Here is a 22777-nt window from a genome sequence, read left to right on the forward strand (position 1 = left end):
TTTTTACAACCTAATACTTAGCTCAGGGTATCTTCGAGATTTCATTAGCTTTCACACCTGCTCACCACTGGAGCTCGTGACACATTGACATTCATTAGCACCGAATGCTGCAGGAATTCATTAGTTGCCAGCTGACAGGACATAAGCTGCACTTGTGGCTTGCATGTTTGATTTAATCAAGATTTGCTGCTTTTTACAGTTTCAGCCTAACTTACATGACTCAATCTGCTGCCTAAGTCTCACCATTTATGCCTTATCGTGATTTCAATCCATGCTAACGCTTTGCACCACTTTATGATCACCAGAGAAATAATCGATTGGAAGTAGTCATTTGAATGTAGAAGCAGCCATCGTGACTTCCTAAAGGAATTTATGCATGGTGAGTCACCTAATACCCCCCCCCATTGTAACAAAAGTAATTCCATATGGATGTCGTACTGATCAGCCTGATAATTGCATCAGTCTGTGCAGTTGAGGGCTGTCATCATTTTATGCCTAAATCATTTCTGACAACATGATAACGAAATATAGGAGGTTATTGAATAAAACCTGGCTAATGAAATAATATACTAGCATTTAAAAAATTTTTATGAGTGGTATCAATTTGAAAATCATATTCCATTGAGTAGTTAAACCACTAATAAAGTCCACTGAATGATCAGCAATCAGTTCTAATCCTCGTGCTCCAGTGCTCTTAGGATAATAAGCCCTAGTTTTATGTCTTCTATACAAAGAGAAAAAATTTCTTCGATGAGACCCACAGCTGCTTGTTAGTGTTGCTTGTCAAGACTAAGCAAGCTGCAGATGGGAAAATGGACAGAATACGAAGCTGCACTAATGAGCTTCATTATCAGTCAATGATTTTAAGAGGCTTTGTGAAGAGATCCAAGGGGGAAATTAATTTGCAAAATTTAGATTAGAACATACCAGTGATTCATATCAAATCCTCTTTGATGCGTCAGATTATCGAGTATCAGAAGAAATACAAAAGTGAAAGAATGTGATGAGTGAGGAAACCACAGTAAGTAACTGTGGTTCATTTTTTTTCTCTCCTGAACCAGTAATGAACCACTCATCAACAGCCTCTCACAAAACAAACAAAGTGGATCTGATGATAATAAAGTGACACGTTAACAAGATACAGGAAGAAAAAATGCAAATTTTTCATCAAGAAAAAAAACAACTTTATACCTAGAAGATGGCTTTGTTGATCTGTGAGTCATACTCCTGTTCCAGCACTCCTCTCTCCTCTACCGTCTCTGAGGTCCCTTGCCCCTCCCTTCCAGGCACCTTCTCCCCCTCCATTTCTCACCGCGGCAGTAGGTAGGGAGTGTTGGATCCCTGCTGCATTACCAGAGCCTTCTGATCTAATTGTTTTGTAATGCAGGGATTTTGCTCAGGATGACTCATAACTTGGAGAAGGGGGGGAAAAAAAAGTGCAGGTGTCACCAGAAACTTGAATGAGCGCAAAATAGCAAGCAACAAACTCAAAGTAAATTAGAATCCCCCCGACATAGCTGTCTCTTCAAACTTATAGTGCTTCTCCCAATTTTTCCCGGTTTCCTTCAGTACAATTTCTCCAGATTTTATGATTTTATTTTTTTCTCAGCTGAGAGTAGTTACTAAAAGGCTTCTCAGCAAAATTGTCATTATTAATTCTTTTAAAAACAGCACAACAATAGTCCATCCAGACAGAGTTCATTTAACATCTTTATAGAATATTAACCGTCATTACAACTCAGAAAACGAACACTGGACAACTTATATAACTGTCACTGGGGAAGAAAAAAAAAAAAAAAACAGCTCAGAAGAAATTGCTGTGCAAATCAAAATGGCCCATTATTACCACAAAAAACACACAGAAGTGATATTGGGTTTTGTAAGGCATTTAATGGGTCTTAACTCAATTTACGATAACTTGTCTTTTGCTCTTGCAGCATAACAGCATTAGGCTTGGTGATGTCCAGACTCATTTAAAGCTGTTCACAATCAAGAATATCTTGCGTATCTTGGCTTCCACAAAGGCTAACCTGCTATCCCACCAACTAATTTGTCTCAAACAGGGGAAGTTGTTGTAAAATTACAACAACGTTTCCAAAACTTAAATTCAGGGTTTTGGTTGTTACCAAGTACCAATCCAATACCTGTCTGTACAAAAAAGGAACTTATCACTTTGCAGAGCTTTTTGGGATCATTTTTTAAGGTAACTACATATCACTTACGTACCAGTAAAGAGGACTTTACCCCAACAATCATTTTACACTTTGCAAATTTAAATGCATTGTTCTAAATAGATTAAAAATGTTTTTGCTTTTGGAATCGTATTTGATGTGAGTCAGTCACATCTGGCTTAAAAGGCAGCTGAAAAGCATGTTTTTGCTGACTTCCAGTGGTTTAACTTCTCACACTGATGCAGTGATGTACAAGTGCACTCAACGGGGTGACGTCAGTGTGGTGTGGTTGCAGGGGCAGCAGAGCGCACTTCTGGCCCATGCATCTGTGATGCTGGGAGTGGTCAGCAGTGCAAATTACTTAAAACTAAAACGAGAGAACAGTGAAACTCTGCCTTTCAGACGTGTAAAATCACTCTCTACAGAGTAACCCATTCTAATAATCCTTATCACAAATAGTAGTGACAACATGTTTTTTCCACGCCCTGCTCAGCGGTGTTGTACTGTTGCTCTATAATACAAGACCAAACCACACCCAGCTCTGCAGTTGGGTGTGGTCAGAGTTTCAAGATAATTATCCTTTCAACCAACAGAGGCCAGCGTTACAGTCTTCTTCGTCCCAACGTCTAGTGTGGAGTTACTCTTTAATAAGGTTAGTATCAGGGATTTGCAGTGTTCAGACAAACCGTTGATCAGTCGACCTACTGCTGTCCAGTAATGTTTACCGGTTGGGACAGCAGGCCTGTTTTTCCACAAGAAGATAAACTAAAGAGCTGAAACAAGTAGTTGATTAATCAATCAATCAACTGACAAATAATGAAATTTCTTAGCCATCTATGATAGTTGATATGTTTGCAGATGTCACCTAAGACCGTGCAACTTTGGTTGGTATTTGTCACTATCTTCTGACCTTTTGTGATAAATTTGTGACAATTAATTGACTAAATGAAGATGATTAAGATAATAGACGGACAGCAACTAATAGTACAATCTACAAGATTAAGTGGTTTGTTATTAAGATAAAGACAACTACTAAGGATCTAAGACTGCAAGGCACTTAGCTCGTAATTTAGAAACTGCAAGGCAAGTTAGACAAAATACATTCCGCAATAGCAATGATGTGTGAAATTACATTAAAAATTAAAAATAGCTCTTGCTAATATTTGATATTCTCACACTAATGCTCTCAGCCCTTATTCCCTCCTCCCTAATATGATGACACGCTCACAAGCTGATGTGATCTAAAACGATGAACCTTTTGTCCAAGCACTTTTCTCCCCTGGACATCTAATTATGCTAAATGGCTCTCTTAGTGTGTGAGTGGTCCTTTCACTGACTCCTCTGCTAATCAGGGTGTGGGCTGCAGGCTACTTGTTAGCTGACCTGCTCATTATTCTTTAGTGTTAACTTGTCTCATGTTGAGGTGCCCCTAATTGTTTGCAGCTAGCTGGGGACTCACCCATCATGCAAGCCCAGGCTAACATATGCCTTAATGGAGTATTTGCCTGTCAGATTTTTCAGCGGTATTAAGGCACAAACAAACTATAATTAGTCTTGTTAGGAAATATTCAAATTTCAATACTGCACTGTTTTTCCAGGCTACTGTCCAGTACATTTAATGTGCTATTGGAGGTTTTTATTTGAAAGGAGACTTCTTTGTCAGATAGAAGATATTTTTGTCATATTGCCAGCAAAAGTCAATTGATCGGGGATCGGCTCCTGTCAGCAGAGCTTGCCAGTCCAATAAAAACAAAAGTAAATCCTACCTGTTGATCGTTTAAGCTCTCCAAGCAGAAGATAGGAGATTGAACATTTTTTTTCTATCGGTGCATTCCACCACCCTAGATGGTGTGTGTGCTTGTGTGTGTTTTTTTTAGTACAGCTACTTCTTGTTTTATTACATGACAAATGCCACAGTATTCACCTGCATCCTAAACCAGAGATTAATCTTGCTTAGGGCATTTCGCTGTGTGACAGGCCAGATTGAGAAAAATGTCTGTTAGCAAGAAAGCACGCGCGACCGCAGCTTGGCTAAACGTCTTGCCTCCGCCTCTCCATTGTCCTTTCTCATCCCCCCATCTTCACTTGCCCTGTGGGCTTGTTCTGCTCATCCTCAAGACCAGATGTGAGGGAAGACCAATGATTTATAGGCTCACGCTGGGCCGTGAGGTATGTGGGTATTTGCGAGCATAATTGAGCAGGGGAGTTTTATTGGGGTCTTTGTGTGAATATATGTGTGTGCATGTGTGCAGAGGATGGCGGGAAGCTGTGTGTGTGCAGAGGCTCACATGCAAGGAGAATGAAATATGCTAGTTGTCTTTGCGAGTTTGTCAATGCCGCTGCCTCCACTTAAATAACTAGTCTGTGCCTCATTTTGCTGCGCAAATTGAGGACTACATAGGTCCCAGGTTATGAAGCTGCATCGAGAGAATGAATATCTGTTTGCAGCCAAACTCCTGGACAAAGAAACTGGGAGAGCAATGGAATTTTTGGCAGCAAATTTCATAATGTTTTTTTTTTTTTTTTTTTCAATCAATTCACTTAGCATGTAAACAAACAAACAAAGCAGCATCTCAGTATGTGCAAACACAGCCTCATATTTTTAAGAATTTGCATACACAAACATACACATGCATTTCCACAGACAGAAGTACACATAACTAGTAACACAATACGAATTTAATGCCCTGTCAATTTGCTCACGTTTACTAAACCTGTCTAGATTTCACAGCCCCACAGTGATCTTTTATTCAGATTTGTCAACCCCAAGTCAGCAGCCATGCGTGCCCACTGATGGCTAATTACGCAACATATGAAAGGGAGCGGAGATGCTCTTTGACATCCACTCACCACAGCGCGACCAGCAGGAAACTGAAGCCTGTTAGTGAGGACACGGTTAGCCTGGGTCTGGAGCCGCTCAGCGTGCATCCCTACCCATCCAAGCTGCTCTCATATGTGAAATTCCACAGATATCTCATGTTGTACGCTTACTGTGTCCTCAGGTCTGTGAGGATGCAGGAGTAGCATCGGTCAGCAGCAATTCTCGTGGTAACATGCATGAACTGAAAAAGAGTTAGGAACACACACATATATATATATATATATATATATATATATATATATATATATATATATATATATATATATATATATATATATATATATTCACACTATCTGTGTATGTGTATGTGTATATATACTCACACAAAAGCTTCAGGCTCTTTGATCATCTTACTTTCAAACTTCAATAAAACTGGAGATCAAGTAGAGTGGTACATGGATGCAGTCTTACTCCCACGTCTCTTAGCTTCTCTTGAAGTCTCTGATAGTGAAGACACAGGTGCCTTAATAGTTTCAGATTGTCATCAAAGAGACCTATGTGATCTCAACCTGTTCTGTTATTCTGACAGTCGGGCTGCTGTAATAAATATTTTAGGTGTGTTCATTCCTTTACACTTGACATGTGAAGAAAGAACCTTTCGCGATTGCCGTGGAGTGCTAAGCACTGCTTTAACTCACAGTTAGTGTCACCACCACAGATATCGCACAACACACGAACATTGCACATGTATACACACCCAGATCTATTTTATAGCATCTATTATTCCCGTTTTATCTCATTTTATTTTTTACTTATTTCTGATGTACAGGAAATTTCTTGAATTTCCCCTGCGGGGGATCAATAAACATACATCTTATCTCACTCTTACTGTTTCAATATGTTGAATCTAATGATACCAAAGGAGTTTACCTTGTGAGTTATGCAGCATTTCTGTTTCTAGAAGTGGCAAAGGTGGTCAGTTGGTTGGACTGGTCCAACAGGAACTACACTGATTTCCATGTATTTTTAGTAAATTGATAATCCCTAGAGATTCAATACTAATGACTTTGGTTATTCTGAACTGTACGCTTGTCCACTATATCAGTTCAAGGCAATCAGGATAGCTCAAAAATGAATTACTACATTTATTTTAGCTTCAGCTGTACTTTGAGATCAGTACTGACACTGCATGCAAAGGAGCTTGCAGACACAAGTTACTGACATGCCCAATGTGGTACGCTAAACCAGTAACTCCTTTTTTTTGGAGCTGGAAAAAAAAAAAAATTCATGCCCAACAGCATAAAGAGACAAATTTATATTGGCCAGTAATGATAACTGAGAAGCAGTAACAAATGGAGTTAAAATTAATTGAAATAACATCTACATCATGAAGTGAATTTTTCTTTTTATGCATGTACCTTCTGATGTGCAAAATAAAAAATAAAAAGGTTAAACTTGGTTCAAACTGCACAGAGTTTTCAGGCACGGAAGACACAGCGCTCTGCAGTTATTTTGACAGTGAATATAAGAGCAATATTATATATTTTTTTTTTTGAGCGAAATTTTTTTTTTTAGTGATTATCACCGTTTTTTTCATCCATCTAATATCTATCAATCTAGTAGATAAATGTTGAATCGTGCTAGACCGAATCTTGATGCATTTCTTGCAAACCCCTACCTAAATCTGAGAACCACTGTACAAAACGACACCATGCAGACTGTTTGAATGTTATACTAACAACCTGACTTCTAGACTTTACACCCTTTAACTGCTAAGGTTACAGTGCTGGGCACCAGACCTGACAAAGGTTTGAAGCATTATAATAAAATTATCTTAAAAATATTTTCTATTTTTCAAACGGAATTTTGCATTTAATGCAAAAAGGCTATCGTGTACTAAGGTTTTGGAAGTAATCTTGATCATGCATTACTGAATTCAAATTCTTTATAATGTAACTGTCACTTATAAAACTACAAAGAACCATATAATAGTATTTTTTTTTTTTTTTTTTACCGTAATACCACTTCTACTAATTGTTATTGACTGTCTTTCTACCTTTACGGCTACTTCTGTTTTCAGATTCTTCGCTCTGTGTTTCCTACAGACCGTTTTTTGCGGCAGACATTTGACCTGTTTTAACAGGAAATGCACCGATGTAACTAAGGACATTAACGAGTGCTCCGTTGCATTTAAGCCTAGCCAGTGAGCCAGCATACAAGACCTGTTACTTGCAGACCTAATAGGAATACAGCCATAATTATTGATATCAATTACACCTGTGTTGTTCCTGCTATGACCTATCAAAATGTCTGCCGTGAAGAAAGTTGACTGTTCTCAGTCTATTCAGTCTTCTATTAATGCTTTCTTTGAATTCCATGCTCTCATCACTTCAATGCACAAGCTAACACAGACTCAAAACATGTCATGGTAAAATTTCTATACATGCATTGTAGATATGCTGCACTCAGTTGCCTTGTTTTTCCTCCTTCCTCCCCCACCTCGCTCTAATGAGAAAATGCTACACAAGCACTTTTTAGATAAATATGCAGGCTTCTAATCCTAATTGGAGAAGTCCTGCTTCACTCCTTTAGGCTCCTACATCGTTTGGCTGCAGCGGCGTGCAGCCACTGCGGGTTTCTGGACCACAGTTGGTCATCTGGAGCCAAGTGGGACTGGCTAGGATGTAGTGCCAGTGACCGGGACAAGGTCAGCCAGAACACTGTGTAGCCACTTCCAAAATCAGGCCAAAACTCTGTCCACAGGCATTGTTAACCATGTTTATAGAGTTATATTCACTGCAAACCAATGCGCTTGGGGTTATATAGTGTAAAAGTAATCATAAGCCCTGAGCCTAACACCTTGTGATTAATTGGAAAATGTAATTAGATTTGGAGATTTGTAAAAGAATCCTCTGTAGAACATATCTAATAAGAATTTTGAATGTGACGAAGGCTTTGTTGATATAAATATCTAAACTGTATGAATACATGACTAACCTTGTGGAGCTGTTGCTTTTAGCTGTTGCTTTATGATTCAAATCTTTGTTTGCTCTGAAACACTTGAGGAACTCAGATAGAAAGATACCAACACTGCATAGTAATATCTTTAGCATTCATTCTCTCTCTCTTTCATGGACCGTCGACATTTCTCCTTCCTCTGTCTTAAACAGAAAGCCTCATCCAGACTCAGAAACAGGCATACACGTATATCAGGCAACTCAACATCAGTAATGTGTTCATAGACCCTGAAGTGGGCAAAATGGGAAAAAAAAAAACATACTTCAAAAAAGATGAAAAACTGCACCTTAAGACCACAAGTGAGTCTAGAGGAAACAGAGGGTCAACCTGTCCAGCTCCTTTTCAACTCCTGGGTTCCACTATAGAATAAAGAGAAGTAAAAAGGGAGAAAAAATTATAGTTAAACCTTTGCTCTGGTGCCTCCGGCCCAAACTGAATTGTGGGCAAGGTTAGCCGACACCGAGCATAGGGTTTTTAGAAACCCACGATTCCACAGCTGTGTATGCGGATAAAAATGATATTATATAACTGTATTATGATCAAAATAATGTAGAGTATTTCATCTACCTGCTCACTAAACCATAACAAAACAGTATATAGTAAGGAACAGTGTATTACATGCACTGTATCTTTACGGCTAACTACAAATGTGTAGTGTTCAATCTTAATGCTGCAAGTTACCTGTGTGATGGTCTGTCTGTACAATATGTATGCATACAAGTATGTATCTGTCTTACCCTCTAATGATACTTTATCATTATGTAGTTTAAATTGGTATTAATGTAACATAATTTGTTACTTTCACCCCTTTCCACCAACTTCTGCTGTATGGTTTCCACTGAGTAGGATGAATCTGCTGCAGGATACTTATTAAAAAAATTACTGTGATGTTTGGTCTCTTCGATCCATCACTGACTAAATCAGTATGTAGCACACTCCTTTGACCTTTTCATGTCGGATCTCAGCAAGAGAGTCTAGATACATATTGATATTGTCTCACCGCTTGCTCCCAGGCACAGTGCATTGTGCTGTGTGACACACACTACGACTGATCTTGGAAGTAAACCTCTGTGTGGTCTGCCACGTAGGTGTCTATGCATTTTGCTTCCAAAGATTTTTGCCCTGATGTTATCATGATTGTGATTCTTGTCGGCCATTCACAGCTCATAGCGCACCGACCTGTTTGATGCGGAGGTTTTCAGCAAATATACTGAGCTTGGAGCTGACGACCTTCAGGCTTTTCCATGTACCTTGTAGATTAGATACATACACTTTATGTCGGTGCATCTGACTGTCAATATCTCTTCTCTCTTACTTAACCTTGAATTTTTTGAGTTGCTGGGTTGTTATACATGAGTCACACTTAAAGTTTATAAATGACAACTGTGTTTTTCACATGAAAACCAAACATTGTATTTTCATAAAAATATAGGAAAAAGAAGGCTTTACGTACTTTTTTTTCCAATGCAAGGATTTTGTTCAAAATTTTCACTGATAAAAGTGTAGTGATCAAAAGCTTGGCTTCAGTATTATATACAGTAGTTCTTGCATTGGACCAAAGTGGGGAGCTACGTGTTTTTTCCATATGAGTTTTTTGGCTTTCCTGCATGTCATGTCATGATTTCAGGGATTTTCTTTAAAATGTTCATTAAAGTAACAACATAATTGCTGTCACGGTACCACCATTAAGTTGTGGCTGAGTTTTTTTTTGCATTAAGGTTAGGGTTAAGTCTTTGGATTCGTCAAGTTTTCGTCAACGTTACAGAGAAACAAGTTTGATTATTTTTTTCTTTAATGAACAGATGTGACTAAAATATATTTCCCATGCGTATAATGACTTGGGACCAGGTCATACAGGAAAATAACTAATTTGTACTGGTCACGCTGGACAAAAGTGTTTATACACTTTTTTTGTTCTGAATGGCCACAGTGGAAGGCGGGGTGAAAAGCTGTCATTCACAAAGAAGGGGAGACGCGCTAATCACTACATATAGGGAAAACACAGCGCATTTTCAGACAGTCTGTCCTGGAAGGCTTTCGTTGTGTTGCACTCAAAAAGTGACAGAAATAGTTGTGTAAGGAATGGAAAAATAGCTTGAGAGAGAAATTCAAAACCTAGTGCCTTTCTTACCTCTGCATAGCCAATCGCAGAGTGAAGTAGGTGTGAATATTGGTTGTCAGTTTGGGAAAGTTACAGAATTTGTCCCCCTCCCCACCCACCCCACTTAACCATCCGACAAACACTTCTAATGGAGTATACTGGCACTTTTAGTACCTTTGATATTCAACAATTGAAAACTGCAGCTTACTTTAGGACTGTAGCAATATTAATAAATGAAGTGATTAGAACAAACCAGGCATATTGCCCCTGCCAAGGAGGTTATGCTGTTCAGTGGTTTGCTTGTTGGTTTGTTTGTCAGTAGGATTACTGAACCCATTTCCGCCGAACTTGGTTGGAGGGATGGGGCATGGGACAGGGAAGAACCCATTCAATTTTGGGGCAGGTGCAGATCATTCACTATGAATCTGAATTTTTTTTTTTTTTCTTTGAAGTCTGGCCTTGGTGAAGGTATGCACTCTACCGAGTGCCATTCCAGGTATGATTGTGATAACTTGCTGATCACGCATATTAAAAGCAACACTGTCATGTTGTGATACTTTTGCTGAATCTTAAAAACAACAAGTATTGCTTTAAATACAAAATTGATTTGTCGGCGTTACCGCACGTAAATTACTTTCAATCTTGCTTGAGGCACCAAAAATCCTAGCTTGGTGTTAATATGAAACCAAACATATATTAGCTCCTCTTTTTCATTTAGCAAATGAGTAAAGTAATGAGGAAGCCCATTAATTAGCTAATGGAAACATACCCTTTGTCATGTTTACTCTGGCATTAGCGCTGCATTATCATGTTCATTTGATTAGTGAAGCTGATGAGCTCGGTGGATTAGATTCAAGATGGCATCTGCATGTGTGAAATCTCAAGATGAAGAATAGATTCCAAGATGGACAGATGCACATCCTCTACTATCCTGAGGACTCGGTCTGACCAGTGTGCCAACATGGCGGCCGGTTGGCTGCGGGCACAGCTATGACTCACGCTCCCACTGCTGCAGTGCACAGTCACACACCTTTGCAGCATGCAGAACTCACTGTGTGTTCAGCTTGTAGCGGACCACTGTCACATTAACCAGTGGTATAAAAACATTTATAGGAAGAAGGAAGATAAGATGAGTGACTTTAGGGATTGTTGATCATTTCAGTTCATGACAATCTTTCAGTTTTTTGTATGAAATGCTGCTTAAGTGTTTATGAATGATATAAGAATATGAGCTACAATTTAAAGAAAGAAGTAAAAGTAATTAAATAAAAGTTATATGTGGTTCTTTCATAACACAAGACCTTACATGTAGGTCTGTTATATTCCTTACATTTTATACCCATACCATTCCAGCCCAGACTTCATTTCTTTTTTACTCTCGAGGGTGCTCTGAAATATAGTATACAACCCACTGGCACTAGCTCAAATACAGACTAAACACATATATAACACTTTCCCAAGGCAACTGCCTATGGAGGAATGATAAAGTCTGTCTAATAACTTCAACATACAGCTGAAAATTGACACTCTGGAAATTCACTTCTGTTCCTACAAAACAAAAGAACTCTCCAAGGACAGCATGAGCTGCCTTCCTCAACAGGTTTCATTTTTCTACCTCTATCAGCCATCTCACACAAGAAAGATGAGCGTTACTGTAAAGAAAGAGATGGACTGCATTCCAGTCAGTCGTATTTATTGTGCACATCTGAAGTCATGTGACTAATGATTATTTTCATTTGATTAATCTGCTGATTATTTCTGAAACACTTAATCATTCTGTCCATAAAATGTCAGAAAATTCCAAAAAATGCCAAAAAAAAAGGACATCTTCAGATAGCTTATTTTATCGGACCAATGTTGTAAAAGAAAAAGTTTTCAATTTACTGTCATATATCACAAAGAAATACATCAAATCCTCATAATATGAGAGGCTGGAGTCAGAATATTTAGAAATATAATGCACATATATGTCACATGCTAGTTGCACAAATCACCTATGTAGGCATAGAAGTGTAAAAATGTAAGGAAAAAAAACCTTCAACAGTGTTATATACACTCCATGGCCGCTTTCTTAGGCACACCTACTCAATGCAACTCAATCCAAAAACATCACAAATTCTGCATTTATGAGGAATATAATGTTCAGTTTTGTTCTCCGTACGGTACATAATTTGCGCAAACAACACATTACATTACCTTTATTACTTAAGTAATATTATTATCATATTTACAAGCAACAGATTTTTCAAAGAACCACACATCTGAAGAAAAACCAAATGCTGTGAGTTACAGGACCTGCTCAAATCTGGCACTTTCAGATAATAAAAACAGGGGCTGCTTGCACTCAGGGACAGATGGGAAATGGAATGGGGAAGAGCTCTCCATCATGTCGTCAAAACAGTTAGAGAGAACACACAGCCCACAGCCATGATTCTACTGGCCCTGAGACCTCCAACAAGACTTCCCTTTTATCAGCTCCAGCCATGAAGGGAAGCAGCCACCATAACCTTTATCCAGCATGAGTTCAGGTCTGCCCTTCCAGACACAATCAGTGCATGAGACAACCTTTAAATGAAGACAGGTCTGCCTCGGTGTCTCACTGTACACTCACAAAATTGTCTATTGTGTTTGTCTGTTGGTCTACCCTCTCCTCCCCCCGTTTTCGTTTCAATATTGCCATCCTCTCAAAACAGGTTAGCTCGGTGTCAGAGAGTATGCACTCAGATTGCCTGTGGGCAATTTGTTGAAATTTACCGAGCGATATAGTGCTGAGAGAGTGCTATGTGTTGTTGTTCGTTTTAGGGTGCCCTTCATCAATTTTGCAAAGCAGGTGGTTATCATCTTCTCTGTCTACCCTCAATTTGACCCCCTGTTCACATCTGAATAACAATAGCTGGTAGTGACTGTATCATATGCTAATGTCAACCTAGGTAATACGTAGTTACTGTGAAGCTTTGCATGAACACTTTTATGCATTAATAGTATAAAGAACTTGAATTTGACTGAGAACAATACTGTAACATAGGAAATGATACAGTACTTTCACATTTTATTACTTTTTAATGAGTCAGGGTGCCTTAACAATGGCAGTCACTTTACAAGCACGAGCTACAAATCGTTTCCATCGTAATGGTGCCATTTGACAAGTTTGTACTGTGCAATACAACTAAATAACCATATATATGCAATGGTTTCACAGGGTTGTGATCAATGTCAGTGACTCAAAAACTGTTGACTGGTTGTAATGTGTAGTTCTGCCTTTATTCAGTAGTTTTTAATGTTGTTTCCTTTTTTTTTTTCCAGGATCTACGCCTGATAGGTAAACCATTAAGACATGGCACTAATCCTTAGTGACCAAAGTATCCATCCCATCAATGTTATTTTTAATTTCAACACAGAAAGGCTTCAGAGTAGGTAGAAGCTGTTAACTTAAATATAACCTGTTCTATTTTTGACCATTATTAGCGCTATGGAACAGTGTTTTTTATGAGTGAGTCCCATTTTATTTTTATTGTGCATGCATACTAGGGAACACATGCAAGCGGGAGGCCCAATTCACATTCTGACAGTGGTTTCATGCTAGTTGGCGGCGATAATGCCCCAACAAAAAGCAGGGAAGAAACACAGGTTAAACACAGATGTAAACATTACAATACTTCAGATATTGAAAAAAATGTTTTAAGAGGAAGGAAATGTATTCGGCACATTTGTGAGACCCCAAAGGTACACATAATGCATTTTGAGAAGAAACACTGAATACAGACATATGTTTTGGTTAATCATTTGTTCACAAGAAAACCTCCCAGGACACCTTTAACAGACTACTGCACCAGTTTAGCATTGCGCTTATATATATTTTTTTAAAGTATCAAAATCAGTGCCGCAAAACCAGAGACTTGTCTTTTTATCCCACACATTCTTCTTCTTCATCACTTGCATTGTTCTACATTCCTCACAATGCAATTTGCCCACAGCAGTTCAGGCAGAGATTCGGGTGTGTTATGCAAGTGGCCACTTCAGCAGGTCTGGTAGAAGCAGCTTCAGAGGTCTGGTACGCTGACTCCTTTCTGACTTCTCATCCCAGTGGTGCTCCCCAAGACCTGCAGACAGAATTTGATCTGTAAAATGTGTGCAGTTCTCCTTTATAATGTTCATCATGTGGATTTAAGAAATATTCCGATTTAAGGCTTCTCGTTTCTGTGATACTGATCACAACAACCCACACAGCTGTGTCAATCTTATCCACTCACGTCGCTATTTTCCTGTAGCACGTATAGTACGATGATATCCCCATTCTTAATCCCACCAACAAAGCTCTGATGCGCTCAGTTGTTTTTCCAATGGGGAAACAGTCGTTAATTAGAACAACACCAGATATATTTGAATGTCTGAAAAAAAAATCAGTGTGGTGGAAACCGGTTTAATTATGATGGAAATTCTCATGACTAGAGGATAAGAAGAGGACACCTGCAAAAAAATTAACAAGGTCATTAAGAAAAATCATCAAAAAAATAGCCACTATGAAAACTCATTAGCTGTCTTTTTGCCTCTCATTCTATAGTAGCCTATGAGATGTACCTGGGGAAAAAACAGAACTTTTTCTCAGATGGTGATGCATATTTCTGTGTGTTCTCTATACAGTATATTCTGTCAGCTAAGTTGCACAAGGTGGAGGGGGGATGTGAATATTAATATTTGTTTACGTGACGGGCAGAGAGGTGGAAACATTTTTCCGGCGGGAAACAGCTGACATCCATTGATTAGTCACTGTGTGAATGGATGGGCTGCTCAGATGAGGTCCTTTGTCCATGTCAGTGCGGCTCATGGGAAAGGAAGTATTAGTATGCATGACCTTTCAACTTGCCATTGCTGTTAGTCTTTTAGATTAAATCTCACCTCAGTTATTTTTTTACATGGGTCCTCTACTGTCCTCTAAATTGCTTCTGCTATTTTTTAAGGCACTCAATTGTTATTATTATTATGATTATTTATTTTTTTGTTTAGATGCCTTTGACATCCAATAAAAATTTAAACTCCATGGGTTAACTCAATCTGCCGTAAAGGAGTGCACCCACACATAGAAGTGGTGTCATTAACACACAGGTTGCCAGAATGGGCAAGCATAACAATTCAAATACAGCGTCATCCTCACATCCCTCTCCCTCTGCCGCTTCCTTAACCTGTCGGGAAGAACCACATGGTTAAAGAGCTGAATAACACTTGAGTCATCATCTGTCCCCTGGTCTTACTGAGTGCCTTGTAGCTGGGATGTCGCTTGACTGTGTATTCCACCCTACAGAAGGCTTGTCTCCTTCGTATTACATGCATTCATTTTCTCTCTTGCTACAGCATGTAGCAAGTAACCCCAGAATAACCAGATCATGAAACACTAACACTTCATCATAATTTACACCTGCGCTATCTTTGCAAACAAAGAAGATGCAAATGAAGCGTTTGCTGTCAAGTCCGTGGCAAATCCAAGCAGTCACATACAGTATCTCCAAGAGGCAGAAATCATCCAAATCGAGGGCTTTCTTGTGCCCTTTCTGATGGAGATCATCCATTACAAGGATCTTATGTATTTTTCATCACCACCATTCCTTGAATCATCTCACCACAACCCTGTCATCAAACGGCTGACATTATCACAGTCCTGAGGGTGCTGGGGACATTACAAATTCATGTGCCCTATTGACTTTGGTCGCTACAGTGGAATAAACACCTGCAGATACAGAGCAGCAAGTTCACAAACTCAACTACAATACTGCGAAGTTTAGAGTTTTGGCATTTTAGTTAACACGATGTGGATGATCATGATGACGGTGGCGTTAATGGCGGTGATGTCGGAAGTCATGGGAAATAATAAGCACCTTCATTACCTGTAAAAAATATGGGGACTTCCTCTTGAGCAGTAATGGTGAACGCCTTCAAATGCCAAGAAATGCGTATTTGTGAGTTTGCTGATAATTACAAGTGGGTGTATCAGAAAATGTGAATGCTTGTGTGCAAGTATATATGTCAGCTCATGCTCCAGCCCTGTCTCCTAGAAAATATATTAGTATACAACTAATTTTTTGCCAGGAAACATGATTTTTGCATCTGTTATGTTTCCTGGTAGCCCCATCTTTGTCCTCAGCACTTTAAATCCAGTATTTCCACAGACTTTTGTGGTCTCTGAAGCAAGCTTAACATACATTAATGCAAAGTTTAAGGGCCTTGCATTCTGTGGAAACATTAGATATTTAGATATAAATATCTGTTTTGCACCAGGCAAATATTTCATTGGATCACGATAAACTTTTATAGATATAACATGCCTCTGAATAACAGGTAAAAAATAAAATTTAGAGGTTTGCAGAGTGAATGCTGACCGAATCATGGAGTAACATACAGAGAGCTAAAGTCACACATGTTGTATTGCAAGAATAGATTTTGTAGGGAAACAAATAAAATATTTTGTAAGTTAATGTTTAAATTAAAGATTAAACCTTTAGATTACAAAACGTTTCCTTGTTATTAATTAAAAATAAAAAGCATAATTCATATTGCATTATTTTTCTCTAAAAATGTATCTGCTGTAGTAAATCAGTAGTACATGAATGTCATTTCTAGAAGACAAGGTTGGAGTGTGTGACCAAATGCTTTTGTATGCGCATGTATGCGCATGAGCTCATTGGGATCCACATCCTTGACTATGACTGTGATAAAACTGATTGTGGGTGTGATTCATCTTGTCTAGAACGAGCTCTGCATTGTCACGTTCAAGACAGAAGCAAATTTTCCATGTAATCAATAGAACATGGGAATTCATTTAAAAAACCCAAAGTCTACCATCTCCTCTGCTGATTAAAATGCCAGAGTGTCTCCAGCTAGAGCCATCTGATAGACATAACCTTTAAGTGGGCCATTAGGAATATATTAAAAAAGACTCATTTCCTAGGGACATGTCACTGATGAATTATTAAAACATCTAAAACAGGCCAAACCATTCCCCTCCTTCTCCCCCAAAAAAAGATCACCATTGAGTAGTTAGCCCATTAAACGATGAGCACATGAAATGAAATTTAGATTTCCACTTGTAGGATATGGACACAGCCAAGAACCTGCCGAAAAATCATTAGGCAGGGTCTTTGATATAATTTTCATATTGATTTAGGGTCCGGCCCTGCTGATTTTTGCCAGCGTGAACCTCTGCTCCGGCCAATCAGTATGTATTAAAAATCAATGGGCCTAGCCAAACACACAAGGGTAAAAGGGGACCTTTAACTGTGCAACTGCGGAGATACTCGGGTTAGGAAATCAAATGCTTCTGCTTAATTCAAAGTAAGCAAGCAATCAATTTTTGCATCTTTTGAAAACTATATCAGGGATGGCAAGATGAGACTGAATTACAAAGTGAAATAAAATGTAAATATGGGATGAATGATAAGTCGTGACAGTCAACAGGCGAAGGTTCCAAGCGAAAAGAGGAAACATTATGCAGATGAAATGCAATGTCACTGTCAGGTTTTGATGATTGATAGTAGCTCTATAGTTTGCCTTATCTGACTCTAGCATGTAATGTGAAAGGTGTCACTCATAGCTCACCCAACTCTACAGTTCCACTCAGCTCTACAGAGCTTTTTTTAACTTCTTCAGTCTCATTATGTTGGTTCAGGCTCACCACCCTCAGCCTTGTTTCCAGTGCAGCTGTTTTCATTCAAAAAGCAAATCCACTGCGCATAAACAAACAGGAAACAGACAAATTTAGCAACTAGCTGGTGAACATAGTTCAGAATTTAGCAGCTAAGAAGCCAGATTTCCTTCAGGATTTTGTGAAAACCAATACAGACCTAAAAGAAGAGTGAATATTGGACTTAAACTTGTCAGGTAGCCAGAAACATGAATGTGTTGCTCTGCATCTGCTGGATGTCTGAAAAAAACAAAGCAACACTTTGACCCAAACAACTTAATAGGGTGTATATATGTCAGTGCTATATTTACAGCTTATATCGCTTTTTATATCGTGGCCGAATAAAACTTTTAATGCAGCTTTAAAAATTGTTGTTGTTAACTGTACTGTATATACCAAGCGTATATTTTAACGATTAAACAATAGATTTGTCGGTGCTCACTGTTGGACACGCTATGAAATGCACACAATGTGTCTAAATTTCTAACAGATCTTTGGTATTTCTGTGTTTCTCACTTATTGTACCACATTAACACTGGTATAATATGTCTGTAATAAGCTAAAACTTGGCAAAATATTGCCTCTACTTATATTTTATTTTGTTTGTGCAAATTTTGAAAAGCAGCAAAGTGTTTTGATTTTCTTTAATAAGTGACCAAATAAAATTGCAACATGGTTTTTAAAGCTGCTGGTCCAGGCTTATTTTAGCCCTTAATGAGTACACAACCTTATGCAATGCCACAGTATGTTCACATTGTAGCGTGATAGTTGCAAAGTTCAAAAAAAGCTTTCTCCTTTTCCCAATTACCAGCCTGTAGCAGAAGCCCATATTTTCAGCACACACCGTGCCTTTTCCTTCATTTCCCATTTCACACTGTCATTCACATGCTCTTAGGTCCACAGAGTTAGAAGGATGCGTGTTTTCCTCTAAATGTTTGCGCTGCAGGGGCTGGGTTCGTGTGGGCTTGCTACGGAGTTAACTGATGTCTGTGCATAGATGAGTTTCCGGGCTCAAGATGCAGGCATGCAGGAAGCCAGGCAAACAAGCAGAGGGGTAGAAGCTCCAAAGAGAGAGGAGGAGATGGCCACCTGGCTGAGCTGGCAGGGAAAGGGTTATGACTGGAGCATCGTGCCTGAGCAGCTCGGGCTGAAGGAGCGTGAGAGAGGCCAGCAATTGGCCCATGGGGCCCACAGATGGAGCCTCTGGATTGGGAGTGGAGCAACCCGGTCAGGCATTTAAGATGGATTTGTGGGTAACTCACGAACAGTCAGTATCCCATAAACCTACTCAGAGGCATGAGGCAGAGTGCTTCTGTCCTTTTGGTGCAGCTCACAGGTCATTTTTACTGTTGCAGGAAAACAGGAAATGGAATTCGGTTCTTCTTCTGACTGTCTCCCTGGAATATTTTCACATTACCAAACTGACATTTGAATATACTATTATCTGGGTTAATAGTGTGATAACCAAGCCTGACTGTTCACATGACATGACACTGTTGTGACGAAGTGGAAATGAACTGTTTCTCCTTGTATCAAAAATATTTGTGTTCCTTTTTTCAAGAAATCTGATCATTACATTCTTAACATTAAAAATGCAAAACTAAATTCAACTATGGAGTGCACATGTATGAAAAACACGTAAAATGACCAATAATCATCTTTGGACACTGAGTGCCCCATTTGTGATGAAATCACTGTAAATATTAATACATACTGTAGGTGGGTGTGAGATAACGGCACACAGCAAGGAGTTGTTATTTGCTGAAGAAGTGAGAAAAGCTTTACAGCAATTTCAGGAGATGTTAGATTGATTTTAGCATCACAAGTGGTGGTAAGTGGTCATTGCTGTGGTGTTTTTGCACCACACTAGCAGCAGATCACTTACCAAATCAGTGGTAATGGTCAAGTTAGGGTAGACCAGAGTAGGTTTAGAGTTGTTGGATTTTATAATACCAAAATGTGGATGTTTATCCCTTTTTATTTGTCTGTTTAGCTATTTTTGATATTGGTGCGTATTGCATATTGTGTTAACGAACCCGTTCTCGTATTCGTAACGGTCATTTGCTGTTGCAGCTGCTTGAAGTGCAAACTGCATAACTTCCTCTGAGGCAGATATTTTACCATGTTTTATAAATATTGTATAAGAAAATATTCACTGGGGAAGTGTTCTTTGTAAAAGACAGGAACACTCAAGTAGCATGACAACTTCTCTGTAACGGTCTGAGAAAGTAAGATCACAGATGAGCTGTTTGTCACATGAAACAACTTTATAGGCTGCTTTTATGACCTACATTTGTTCTTGCTGTTATTCTCTTCCTGAGAGTGAAATTAAGGCAAAAACAAGTCACTGGGCATAAAACATTTTCGGGGGGGAAATAAATTTCATCACAGCACCAGGGACCAGCAGCTGCGCAAATGTGAATGCTTTCATAAAGTAGGCATAAGTTGAATCAGTATAGTGTTTTTCCAATCTATAATATAAAGTAAAATGAAAACAAACAAACTGAAAATCTGTTTATATAATGACTTTGTGGTTTATAACAAGTACACTACAGTAAGGACGAAACAAAGAAAGACCTTCTTAAATCTCAGAATTCCATTTGTAAAAGTGTAAAGTGGGATAAAGCACTAAAAAGAAAGTAATAATCTCGTGATAATATTATATTCTTGTCTGCTTTGGGAAAAATAGAAATTATGATAATGTTTCGCAAGGCGCTAAGACGTGTGTTGTGCTGTGCCCCCTTCATAGAATTTAGTATGCCACCGCATTAAAAAACCAACATTTCTGAATATACTAATATACTAATATACTAATCTCCACAGATAATCCTCCAACTCTATGCTGAACCTCCAAATATAATGTGCTTGTGTCACCCAGCTTGTTCAGTTAAGGTTTCTTGTGCACTCCAACTTTTCAGAACATTACGGACCATGTCTGCAGCTTTAGCGTCATCAGCACCCTGTGCTTAGGTCACGCAAGCCAAGACACTTCATCCCGAAATAAACTAAGACCCTGACACACAGACCTCACCCTTGTCTTGTACTATTTGTGGTTTCTTGCTCAATGTAGCCTGCTGTCACATGATTTTGCCACTCAAACAGAGGCGAGGAGACATCAAATCCTTTATAGACACATCATGCATATTTGAAGACAGAGCATTTGGCCCATAAATAGCACTGGGGTTAAATAATTGATAAGGCATTTGCTCAAAATATATGAATAAGGCTGTGCATTGAGCGATTTCTCCTGTTTGGGAGCTACTGCATGTACTGATGTACAAGCATGTATGCAGATGTTCCTGTCTGTCTCTCAGTCTAAAATGATCTTGTATTGGTCTCATAAACACACCACGTCCGAGATTATACTGGAGCAAAAGGGAATTTTAACATGTGCTCACAAATTTCTCAATTTTTTTGCTATGATATGATGCTCCTAGAGGCAGGAAGTCGGTAATGGTAATGTCTATTGTGGCTATTCTACTACTGAGTATGTCTTCAAATTATAATAATAATAATAATAATAATAATAATAATAACTTTGTCAGTTAGCTGTTCGGTGCTTGGGAGGTAATCTACAGTGGTTGTAGGAGAGATTTTTTTTTCCCCCTGAACAGCTGTAAACTGGATTGATGAGAGCAATCAGACTAAACCAAATTGGTAAAGTTGCAGGCTGTAAAATAAAAACAGTGAGCGTAAAGACACCGAAACGCTCTGTAGAGCTGAGAGGTATTGCAGATAATTTTGTCGGTTTGTCACTTCAAGTGACCACTTTCATTATACAAAAAGTAATTTTTCATCACAAGGAAGTTAAGAAGGGGGAAAAAAACCTCACTTTTCCTCCCAGACTTCCCCAACTGGTTCTTGGATTCAAACTAGCAACCTTCCTGTCAGATACTATCCTCACTAACTGTGAAGCAGCTGCCAGCTCAGTGTGCTGTGTGGCATTTTATACTTTCCACCTCTCTGGTGGTGGTTTGAAATCCTGAGGATGATACATGGTCCCGGCGAAATGGAGAATTCTGTAGTAGAAGGCATGATTTTATAGTGGTGTGTTTCAGCACACGGGCCAGATGAGGTCCAAGTTTGTTCCTCATACCTGGACAAAAATAAGTCCAACAGTGGAATGAATTTTTTACTGCAAATGCACGGCCAGGAATGGAAATGAAACCCTAGTCTACCCTCACCTTTCAATTTCTCACTTTTTCCTCATTCCTTGACTACCGCACGCACATATTTCATCTGCTCATGCACATACACAAAGATAAGTACACACATCCAAGCATAGATGTGCGCACATACACATATGGATTCAGCTGCCGGAACTGAATAATTGAAAGATTGCAATAAAACAAATGGTGCACGTTAGAGTGAGGGATGGTTTTGGAAAGAGAGAGAAGGCTCAGGGATTGCCTGCAGGTGAGCGTTAACATGTGAATCACCATGTATGGATGTTCGGAGGAGAACACCACACATTAGCAGTCTCATGTGACAGCTGGATTCATGATTGTCTTCCTTTTTCTTTTTCTTTTTCTCCCCTCTTTTCTTTCCGTCTCTTCGGAGCACACACGCATTCAGCAGAGTTCAGGGCACAGCAAACGAGTCAAATGAACTGGAACAAACATAACTGGGGGGCCTTTTCACAGCATCTGAGATTATGATGTTATAAAATATGAATATACAAATATTGAATTAATATGTAACCAAAAAAATGACTCAGGGGATGTAGTTTGCTGCTTTGCACAATATGTTGTGCTGAAGACTATGCAACAAAGAAAGTGGGACCAAACAGAGGTTACCATGTTACTCGACTGGCACGCGTTCTTGACCCCGTGTAAAAAACAAACAGGAAACTGGTCAATATATTTTACGCGTACCGCGTATACATGGCTGTGGGTTGGCTTTAGCCACAGTATGTACTTAAGCAATAACTCGTGACAGGCTGTGGTAGTTTGCACTGTATCGCACCACTGTATCCGATCTTAAAGCTCCTCAAC

Source organism: Xiphias gladius, chromosome 14 (assembly GCF_016859285.1).
Source record: "Xiphias gladius isolate SHS-SW01 ecotype Sanya breed wild chromosome 14, ASM1685928v1, whole genome shotgun sequence".
NCBI classification, from domain to species: Eukaryota; Metazoa; Chordata; class Actinopteri; order Istiophoriformes; family Xiphiidae; genus Xiphias; species Xiphias gladius.